Here is a 12,146-nt window from a genome sequence, read left to right as displayed (position 1 = left end):
CATTTTTTTAGCTTATTCCTTTCTTACCTTTTTCTCTCCTTTTTGAGCCTACTTCTCCTTTCTTGATCCTCTTCCTGATACTCTCTCTCTCTCTCTCTCTCTCTCTCTCTCTCTCTCTCTCTCTCTCTCTCTCATTAACAACATCAACAGTAAAATTATTCATTTAAAATATCAAAACGATCGATAGACTCGGTCACTATCACCAACAGGTAGATGGAACGCTGTGTTCCATCTTTCCTCAGTGTCAGGCCAGGAGAAGATGTGCACTTGTTAATTTATTATTCCCGTTCATCTGTTCTCTTTCCCTTCCATTCTCTCTATATCTTCAACTCAACTCCCCTCTCTTACCCTTCTCTCTGATTCCTCTTGGTCCAACTGATCTCGTACCTTCGGTTCCTAGGAAACAACTCAAATGCATATTGAAATCGCGGCATGAATATAAAGTGAAGTGCTTGTGTATGAATCATGTATATGATACTGTGCCTGTGTGTGTGTGGTGTGTGTGTGTGTGTGTGTGTGTGTGTGTGTGTGTGTGTGTGTGTGTGTGTGTGTGTGTGTGTGGTGTGTGTGTGTGTGTGGTGTGGTGTGTGTGTGTGTGTGTGTGTGTGTGTGTGTGTGTGTGTGTGTGTGTGTGTGGTGTGTGTGTGTGTGTGTGTGTGTGTGTGTGTGTGTGTGTGTGTGTGTGTGTGTGTGTGTGTATTAACCTAGTTGAGCTCTGCTCTTCCGGCCCGCCTCTCAACTGCCAATCAATCAACTGTTACTTACTACTATTTCTTTCCACACACACACACACACAAAACGTGTTAGAGTTTAACCCAAGTAAATGTAATGTAATGAAGATAGGTGTAGGGAGCAGGAGACCTGATACAAGGTATCATTTGGGAGATGAAATACTTCAAGAGTCAGAGAGAGAGAGAGAGAGAGAGAGAGAGAGAGAGAGAGAGAGAGAGAGAGAGAGAGAGAGAGAGAGAGAGAGAGAGAGAGAGAGAGAGACTTGGGGGTTAGTATCACGCCAGACCTATCCCCTGAAGCCCATGTTAAGAGGATAACATCAGCGGCATACGCCAGGTTGACCAACATAAGAACGGCATTTAGAAACTTGTGTAAGGAATCATTCAGAACTTTGTATACCACATATGTCAGCCCAATCTTAGAGTATGCGGCTCCAGCATGGAGTCCATATCTAGTCAAGCATAAGACTAAACTGGAGAAGGTTCAAAGGTTTGCCACCAGACTAGTACCCGAGCTGAGAGGTATGAGTTACGAAGAGAGTCAACGGGAGTTAAACCTCACGTCACTGGAAGACAGAAGAGTTAGGGGAGACATGATCACCACTTACAAGATTCTCGAAGGAATTGATAGGGTAGATAAAGACAGGCTATTTAACCCAAGGGGCACACGCACTAAGGGACACAGGTGGAAATTGAGTGCCCAAATGAGCCACAGAGATATTAGAAAGAACGTTTTTAGTGTCAGAGTGGTTGACAAATGGAATGCATTAGGAAGTGATGTGGTGGAGGCTGACTCCATACACAATTTCAAGTGTAGATATGATAGAGCCCAATAGGCTCAGGAATCTGTACACCAGTTGATTGACGGTTGAGAGGCGGAACCAAAGAGTCAGAGCTAAACCCTCGCAAGCACAAATAGGTGAGTACAAATAGATGAGTACACACACACACAGGCAGCAGCCCGTTACAGTTGTCTAACTCCCAGGTAACTATTTACTGCTAGGTAACAGAGGCATCAGGGTAAAAGAAACGCTGCCCATTTTGTTTCTGCCATCACCGGGGATCGAACCCGGATCCTAGGATTACGATTCCAGAGCGCTGTCCACTCGGCTATCAGGGCTCCAAGGGCCTAATAGCTGCTATTAGCAGCTATCGAACTATTAGCTCTTGGACTACGCCTTTCTAACCAATCTTCTTTTTCCTCTATTATATCTACTACAAATATTCCTCTCTAACACACACACACACCCGCCCAGGAAGCAGCTGTCTAACTCCCAGGTACCTCTTTACTGCTACGTGAACAGGCTCATCAGGGTGAAAGAAACGTTGCCCATTTGTTTCAGCCTCCGCCGGGAATCGAACCCAGGCCATTAGGACTACGACTCCAAACGCTATCCACTCAGCCACGAGTGGATAGCGACTGAGTGGTTCCCCCGAGGTGAAGAAACATGGAGAGCTAAACTATTGGAAGTAGCGAAAAAAAACGTTTTAAGCCAGCATGTCAGGGAACCCACAAGAATGAGAGGAAACGATGAACCAGCGAGACTCGACCTTGTCGGGAGGGAGCCGGTCGGCCGAGCGGACAGCACGCTGGACTTGTGATCCTGTGGTCCCGGGTTCGATCCCGGGCGCCGGCGAGAAACAATGGGCAGAGTTTCTTTCACCCTATGCCCCTGTTACCTAGCAGTAAAATAGGTACCTGGGTGTTAGTCAGCTGTCACGGGCTGCTTCCTGGGGGTGGAGGCCTGGTCGAGGACCGGGCCGCGGGGACACTAAAGCCCCGAAATCATCTCAAGATAACCTCAAGATAGTCCCCATCAAAAGGGAAATAGGTTTCGAGGCCCCAGTAGGAATGAGCGACCACAGTGTACTGACGTTTGAGTATCTGGTTGAAGAAGGGTTAATGAACTCGAGGAGGGGAACTGAAAACAAAAGGTTGGCATTCCGAAAGGGAAACTATGAGGAGTTAAGAAAATTCCTTAGAGATGTAACGTGGGAAACAGAGCTCAGGTGAAAGACGGCCCAAGACATGATGGACTACATCAAGCAGAAGTGTAAGGAGGCAGTAGACAAGTTTGTCCCGGTCCAAAAGGAAAAAAAAACAAATGCAGATGAGAAACCCATGGTTTAATAAGAGATGTAGGCTAAAAAAGCAGCAAAGTAAAAGGGTGTGGAAAAACTATAGAAATAACTGGACACTCGAGAGCAGACCAGAGTGCCAGGAATGAATATGTCAGGGTGAGATGAGAGGCAGAAGGGCAATACGAAAATAATATAGCGAGCAAGAATAAGTCTCGCCCTAAATTGCTGCACAGCCACCCCGGGAGAAAAAACAGCAGTGAAGGAACAGGTAATAAAATTGAGGATAGGGGCAGACAGATTCACTACAAACAACAAGGAAGTGTGCAAGGAAATGAATAAGAAATTCCATGAGGTCTTCACAATAGAGCAAGGAGAAGTTTCAGAGATAAGAGAGGGAATAGTTAACCAGACACCACTAGAAGAGTATGAAAGAACCAGTGGAGATGTAAGGAAGATTTTGCTAGCATGGGATGTGACAAAAGTTATAGGACCAAATTAAATCTTCCCTTGGATACTAAAGGAAGGAGCAGAAGCACTGTCCCTGCCACTCTCCATAGTGTATAACAAATCATTGGTAACAGGGGAACTGCCAAGAATTTGGAAGGCGGCTAATGAAGTCCCGATATATGAGAAGGGTGATAAACAGCAAGCACTGAGCTACAGGCCAGTGTCCCTAACCTGCATACCATGCAAGCTGATGGAGAAGAAGATTGTGCGAGAAAAGCTAGTGGAACATCTGAAGCAAAAGAACTTTGTAACATAGCATCAACATGGGTTCAGGGATGGCAAGTCCTGCCTCACAGGATTAATTGAATTCTTCAACCAGGCGACAAAAATCAGGCAAGAAAGAGAGGGGTGGGCAGACTGCATATTTTTGGATTGCCAGAAAGCCTTTGACACAGTACCACACAAGAGGCTAGTGAAAAAGCTGGAGATGCAGGCAGGAGTGAAAGGGAAGGTTCTCCATTAGGTAAGAGAGTACCTAAGCAACAGAAGACAGCAAGTCACTGTGAGGGGTGAGGTCTCAGATTGACGAAACGTCACCAGTGGAGTCCCGCAGGGTTCAGTCCTTAGATCTATATACTGTTTCTGATACATGTAAATGGTCTCCCAGAGGGTATAGAATCGTTCCTCTCATTGTTTGCTGATGATTCAAAAATTATGATGATGATTAAAACACAGGAAGATAGTAGGAGACTACAAGATGACCTAGACAGGCTGAATGAATGATCCAAGAAATGGCTACTAAAGTTCAACCCGAGTAAGTGTAAGTTAATGAAACTAGGCAGTGGAAACAGGAGGCCAGACACAAGATACAGAATAGTAGATAAAGTACTTCATGAAACGGACAGAGAGAAAGATCTAGAAGTTCATATCACACCAAACCTGTCTCATGAAGCCCACATAAAAAGAATTACATCTGCTGCGTATGCGAGGCTGGCAAACATCAGAACAACCTTCAGGAACCTGTGAAAAGAATCATTAAGAACCTTGTATACCACATATGTAAGGCCAATCCTGGAGTATGCGACAACAGCATAGAGTCCGTACCTTGTCAAATATAAGACGAAGCTGGAGAAAGTTCAGAGGTATGCCACTAGGCTCGTCCCAGAACTAAGAAGCATGAGTTACGAGGACAGGCTGTGTGAAATGCACCTCACGACACTGAAAGACAGAAGAGTAAGGGGAGACATGATCACTACCTACAAAATTCTCAGAGGAATTGACAGGGTAGAAAACGATAAACTCTTTATCAAGGGTGATACGCGAACAAGGGGACACAGGTGGAGACTGAGTACCCAAATGAGCCACAGGGACGTTAGAAAGAACTTTTTCAGTGTCAGAGTAGTTAACAGGTGGAATGCATTAGGCAGTGATGTGGTGCATGAAGGCTGAGTCCATACACAGTTTCAAATGTAGATATGATAGAGCCCAGTAGACTCAAGAAACTGGCCATCAGTTGATTGACGGTTGAGAGGTGGGACAAAAGAGCCAGAGTTCAACTCCCGCAAGCACAACTAGGTGAGTGCACACACACACACACACACACACACACACACACACACACACACACACACACACACACACACACACACACACACACACACACACAATTCTACGACCTACAATTGAATTCTACGACCAGGCAACAAAAATAAGGCAAGAAAGAGAAGGGTGGGCAGACTGCATATTTTTGGACTGTCAGAAAGCCTTTGATACAGTGCCACACAAGAGGCTAGTGCGAAAGTTGGAGACGCAGGCTGGAGTGAAAGGGAAGGTACTCCGGTGGATAGAGGAGTACCTAAGCAACAGGAGACAACGAGTCTGTGTGAAGGGTGAGGTCTCAGATTGGCGAGACGTTACAAGTGGAGTCCCGCAGGGGTCAGTCCTTGGACCTATACTGTTTCTGGTATATGTAAATGATCTCCCAGAGGGTATAGATTCGTTCCTCTCAATGTTTGCCGACGATGCAAAAATTATGAGGAGGATTGAAACAGAGGATGATAGTAGGAGGCTACAAGATAACCTAGATAGACTGAGTGAATGGTCCAACAAATGGCTGTTGAAGTTCAACCCGAGTAAATGCAAAGTAATGAAACTAGGCAGTGGAAACAGGAGGCCAGACACAGGATACAGAATAGGAGATGAAGTACTTAATGAAACAGACAGAGAGAAAGATCTAGGAGTTGATATCACACCAAACCTGTCTCCTGAAGCCCACATAAAGAGAATAACGTCTGCGGCATATGCGAGGCTGGCTAACATCAGAACGGCGTTCAGGAACCTGTGTAAGGAATCATTCAGAATCTTGTACACAACATATGTAAGACCAATCCTGGAGTATGCGGCCCCAGCATGGAGCCCGTACCTTGTCAAGCACAAGACGAAGCTGGAAAAAGTCCAAAGGTATGCTACTAGACTAGTCCCAGAACAAAGAGGCATGAGTTATGAGGAAAGGCTACGGGAAATGCACCTTACGACACTGGAAAACAGAAGAGTAAGGGGGGACATGATCACAACCTACAAAATCCTCAGGGGAATCGACCGGGTAAACAAGGATGAACTATTCAACACTGGAGGGACGCGAACAAGGGGACACAGGTGGAAGCTGAGTACCCAAATGAGCCACAGAGACATTAGAAAGAACTTTTTCAGTGTCAGAGTAGTTAGTAAATGGAATGCATTAGGAAGTGATGTGGTGGAGGCTGACTCCATACACAGTTTCAAATGTAGATATGATAGAGCCCAGTAGGCTCAGGAATCTGTACACCAGTTGATTGACGGTTGAGAGGCGGGACCAAAGAGCCAGAGCTCAACCCCCGCAAGCACAATTAGGTGAGTACAATTAGGTGAGTACACACACACACACACACACACTCACACGTCAGCCACATCAGCAACTGCTGGCTGAGTGGACAACACACTGGATGCGTGATCCTGTGGTCCGGGGTTCGATTCCCGGCGCCTGCGAGAAACATTGGGCAGAGTTTCTTTCACCCTGATGCCCCAGTTACCTAGCAGTAAATAGGAACCTGGAAGTTAGTCAGCTGTCACGGACTGCTTCCTGTGTGTGTGTGTGTGTTACTAATCAGTAGAGTAATAACATTAATAAATAGCATACTGCATACTAGGCGTGTCACAAGCTTCCTAGAATCTATGGCGTGTTGCGCTCGACTGGAGAATAAAAAGCTACTTTTAAGAGGATTGTGCTAAATTCTCCTTTATTTCAGCATTCTTTAACAAGAATTATTAGCTGATAATATAATCACTGATCAAGCGATAGAGCATTATTTGCTGAGATAATTTTATACAGTTACGAACTGTTATCACAAGAGATTCATGGAGGAGAGAATTTTCCCTATAACCTTTTCGTCTATGTGAATTTCGTTTCATATTAATTGTCACATGGCGAGAGTTTAATTAAAATTAGCTTTCTTATGATAAACCTTGTCCTTATTATCTCCTATAGTTGGGGAAATTATAGGAGTTATTTCCTCCTTTCCAACACGCCTTGCAATTGCGCATGCGCGAGCGAGACGGGGAAGGAAAAAAAGGAGCCATTGTTCTCAGGTAGAGAGTGTCTGGAAGCTCGCTATATTTACCGGCTCATAATAATGTCATCCTTACCTCTGCAGACGTCAGAGTTTCGGAGCAGCTTCATCTGTTCTCAGACACTAGTATCCGCAAACTTTAAGTGTTTATTTACTGTCATTGTTTGTGATCACAATTAAATATCAGGTAGGACGTTTGTCGTCATGCTGCATGACAACTAAAAATATACAAGTGAGTTTATTTCACGCCGGTTTCACATTTCATTCAGAAATATCTGTGGTAGAATATCTTTTTAGATACTATTTACATGCTACCCATATTTCAGCCCGTGTCTTATTGGCAAGAATAAGCCTTAGCCTCTGCTTCGGTCATGTGTTCTTAGGATATCCTGATGCAACAAGTTTCAGCGACGATTGCTAGACGCATCTTGAGGTTATCTTGAGATGATTTCGGGGCTTTTTTTTAGTGTCCCCGCGGCCCGGTCCTCGACCAGGCCTCCACCCCCAGGAAGCAGCCCGTGACAGCTGACTAACACCCAGGTACCTATTTTACTGCTAGGTAACAGGGGCATAGGGTGAAAGAAACTCTGCCCATTGTTTCTCCCCGGCGCCTGGGATCGGGCGCAGTACGCAGGCTAATATTTCATCATAAGCTAAGCTATTATTTCTTTCTTGTAGTGTAGCTGAACTTTAATTATCATTTATTTGATGATCTTCAATATAAGATCTAATAATCCATATATATTCTTTACCATGTGATTTATTATTGATACGCATTAGTATCTGATTAGTTTATTATTGATACGCATTAGTATCTGATTAGTTTATTATTGTTATGCATTAGTATCTGATTAGTTTATTATTGTTATGCATTAGTATCTGATTAGTTTATTATTGTTATGCATTAGTATCTGATTAGTTTATTATTGTTATGCATTAGTATCTGATTAGTTTATTATTGATATGCATTAGTATCTGATTAGTTTATTATTGTTATGCATTAGTATCTGATTAGTTTATTATTGTTATGCATTAGTATCTGATTAGTTTATTATTGTTATGCATTAGTATCTGATTAGTTTATTATTGTTATGCATTAGTATCTGATTAGTTTATTATTGTTATGCATTAGTATCTGATTACTTTATTATGGGTGCTTTATTTATTTCTCTGTACTAATCAACCCCCCAAAGTTTGTGGTGTGAGTCTACTCAATATTTCATTTTATTCTACAGTTCATTTATTGCTTTAAGGTTTTCATGAGTAAGTAATCAAGAGATCCATAGGCACTGATTCTCTAATTTAATTTCAATTTCCTTATATTATTTCCCTTTTTCTAATGGGTGGTTTTTTTATATTTTTTAAATTTATTAGTATTAATCTGAATTAGATTTTCCCATACTGTGTATTCACCTAGTTGTGTTTGCGGGGGCTAAGCATTGCTCTTTCGGCCCGCCTCTAAACTGTCAATCAACTGTTTACTAACAACTTTTTTTTCCACACCACACACATACCTCAGGAAGCAGCCCGTGACAGCTGACTTACTCCAAGGTACCTATTTACTGCTAGGTAAAAGGGGCATTCAAGGTGAAAGAAACTTTGCCCATTTGTTTCTGCCTGGTGCGGAAATTGAACCCGCACCACAGAATTACGAGTCCTGCGCGCTATCCACCAGGCTACCAGGCCCTGTGTGTGTGTGAATTTTTTTTTTTTTTAGTTAGTAACAGTTGATTGACAGTTGAGAGGCGGGCCGAAAGAGCAGAGCTCAACCCCCCACAAGCACAACTAGGTGAATACACAGACAGACACACACACACACACATACACACACACACACACACACACACACACACACACACACACACACACACACACACACACACACAGGTCTCCTGATTGGTACAAGCAAAGTACTATTGACACCTACATCAACCGTCTCACAAAAGCTCCAATTGGAAACGAAGGAATCAATAGACTAAGTCACGTCTTTGTCAGTAAATGAGACACTAACTCTTATGTGGAAGAGGTCATTTAAAGAAAGGTTAACAACCATGAGACCACTGATATAGATGTCAACTCTGCAGAACCTTTCCCATCTATAAAATTATATTACAGGAATTTCTTTTCCCATAACAAAGAGTCCTGAAAGATATTATCGACAGAAACGTGACCCATTGCGACAAAGATCAGAAAATTCAGCTAGCCATAAAATATAAAGGCAAGAAGTCTGCCAACTTGCTCGTGAAGAACTCTTAAGAAACTAAACGGAACGTCTTGAAAAGACGAATATTGTTTATGTCTTTATATGCCAACTTTGAGATTATCAGCCCCCAACGACCTCAAGATATAAGCCAGAGACCAACATCTCTATCAAGGTGCTGAAAATGCCCAAGCATCAAGGGTCTATTAAAGATTACATGATTTCGACGTGCAAATTAGACCCTCAACAAGATATATCCTAATAACACCAAAGTAAGCGACAGACGCAACAACAAAGAGAAAACTTCCAATTTATTCCACACCTCCTACCACTGTAGTTGAATACCCAGAGAATATACCCAGGCCCCTCCACATGGTGACAAATAACCGAGGCTCTATATATATATATATATATATATATATATATATATATATATATATATATATATATATATATATATATATATGTATTTATATATATATTTATATCTCAAATGTAGATATAAAATCGGAGATGCGTAAGTTCTATTCAGTTGTGTATTTGAAAACTAAAGTCTTTGAAAATGTAATAAGTTTTACGAAACGCGCTCGTGTCGCGTCAGACTAGAAATAAAAATGAATTTTGGAGAATTGATTTTTGATTTACCTCCAACAGTGAAAAGAAATGTACGAAAGATTGAGAAAATTCGTGTTAGAATTATTAATCTTACTTTTTCGGTCATATTTAATAATATATATATATGTATATATATATATATATATATATATATATATATATATATATATATATATATATATGTATGTGTGTGTGTGTGTGTGTGTGTGTGTGTGTGTGTGTGTGTGTGTGTGTGTGTGCACGGTAACTTGCTTAAACTCACAAGTCAAATGTACAAAGGAATTCACTCGCCTGAGAACTGCCTCGAACCTTGGAAAACCAGAGTGTTCGCACACGCTGACATAACAAGTACTCTACCTCTACACCACGCACATCACAGAAAAAGAGGTTAAAAGTCGGGCTATATCCGCGAAATTATCCAACCTCCCGACGACACTAGTCATGGCTAAGGGATCAAAGTTAATTTTCATCGAACCTTCACATTACCAGAGAGAACACGAGCCTCATATATGCATGGTAACTTGCTTAAACTAAACTTTCGAGGTTCGAGTCACTTCTGGGGTGTGGAGTTTTCAGTTGCATATTTGCCTGGGGACCATTCAGGCTTGTTCGCAATTTGTTGCTCACGTGGCCCCACAAAATGAGGTGATTTGATAAAATAACTATGCCCAAGATTACCATCAAAGTGCCGTCGGGATGATGTGCAAATAGCCTCGGCTACCATCATCTTTTGTACGGTCACTGATGGTCGATTTCCTGTACACCAGTTGCATAGTGCTCCTGGCAGTATGGGTTCGAGTCACTTCTGGAGTGTGGAGTTTTCAGTTTTATATATATATATATACATATATATATATATATATATATATATATATATATATATATATATATATATATATATATATATATATATATTTATATATATATTGGTATCGGTCTTTCTTGTAAACATATGTTGTTGAATATGACCGAAAAAGTAAGATTAATAATTGTAACACGAATTTTTTTCAATATTTCTTATGTTTTTTCTTCACTGTCTGTGGTAATGAAAATATCAGTTCTCCAAAATTCATTTTTATTAATGGTCTGACGCCTAGAAGCGTTTCGTAAGAGCTTCTTACATTCTCAAAGACTTCTTTACAGTGAGGTTTAGGTTGTAAGGTTACTCACAACCAGACCATCACCAGAAAAATCTTAACCAACAACATAGAAATCATCGATAGGTACAGCGATAGCAGGCGGCTCGACATCAGCGAGGCACTACACATCAAAAAGTCAACACCAGCAATCAACAGCCAATTAATCCACAACTATATTCTGCCCACTTCAAGGCACCGTATGGGCCAATAGGCCCTCTGCAGTTACTTCCATTCTCATGTACCCACCGCACCCAATACCCACCTCACCCGAACCAATAAAAAGCAAGAGTTATGTCAAATGGTTCATACACAGTGTATCAAGTGTATCATAAGTGTAGTGTTAAGTGTAAAGAAGTCTTTGAGAATGTAAGAAGCCCTTACGAAACGCTTCTAGGCATCAGACCATTAATAAAAATGAATTTTTATTAATTCATTATATGGCGGAACTCCCTGATATCAGAAAGATTGCAAACCCTACCAATACTGAGGAAAGGAGACATGTAGGAGGCTCTAGCCTACAGACCAGTGTCGCCGACGGACAATCCTCTGAAACAGAAGACAAAATAATCAGGAAGAGCATCGTGGGTCATCAGGAGAGGAGGAGCTTTGTAACGGCGAGACGTATATATGGCCTTAAAGGGGGAAAAGGTTGGCGCCTAACGAACCTGTCAGAGTTTACGACAGTCGCCAAGATGAGACAAGACTGAGAGAAGAGGGCGCATTTCTATTTTTTCTTTTTTAACTGCACAAAACCTTTTATTATTGTCCTCCATTTGTCCATAAGATGAGGGAGCTGGCTGCAGTAACTACGAGGGTACATGACTGCGAACATAAGACGACTGATAACTGAAAGAAGACTTGGACTGACTTAAAGAAGCACCCCTGCAAGTGACGAATAAATACAACATAAATCAATCCACGTGTATCAACTGGGATGGAAACAACTACTGGAATCAGGCAGAGAAAAGAAAAACCCGTAGGTTAGACAACACATTGAGAACATCTCAGTAGTTCCACATAAACCTAGTAACATCACCAGCATGTGAACTGTCAAGAAACTTAAAAACTCCCTTTAGGAATATGAACAAGATGTGTTGATCATTGTATAACACGTATGTAAGACCAATCTTTGAGCACGAGCACCAGTGTAAGTCGCCTAGCCGGTCGGCCGAGCGGACAGCACGCTGGACTTGTGATCCTGTGGTCCTGGGTTCGATCCCAGGCGCCGGCGAGAAACAATGGGCAGAGTTTCTTTCACCCTATGCCCCTGTTACCTAGCAGTAAAATAGGTACCTGGGTGTCAGTCAGCTGTCACGGGCTGCTTCCT

This window comes from Procambarus clarkii, chromosome 33 (genome assembly GCF_040958095.1).
Source record: "Procambarus clarkii isolate CNS0578487 chromosome 33, FALCON_Pclarkii_2.0, whole genome shotgun sequence".
Lineage (NCBI taxonomy): Eukaryota > Metazoa > Arthropoda > Malacostraca > Decapoda > Cambaridae > Procambarus > Procambarus clarkii.
This window is presented reverse-complemented; position numbering follows the sequence as displayed.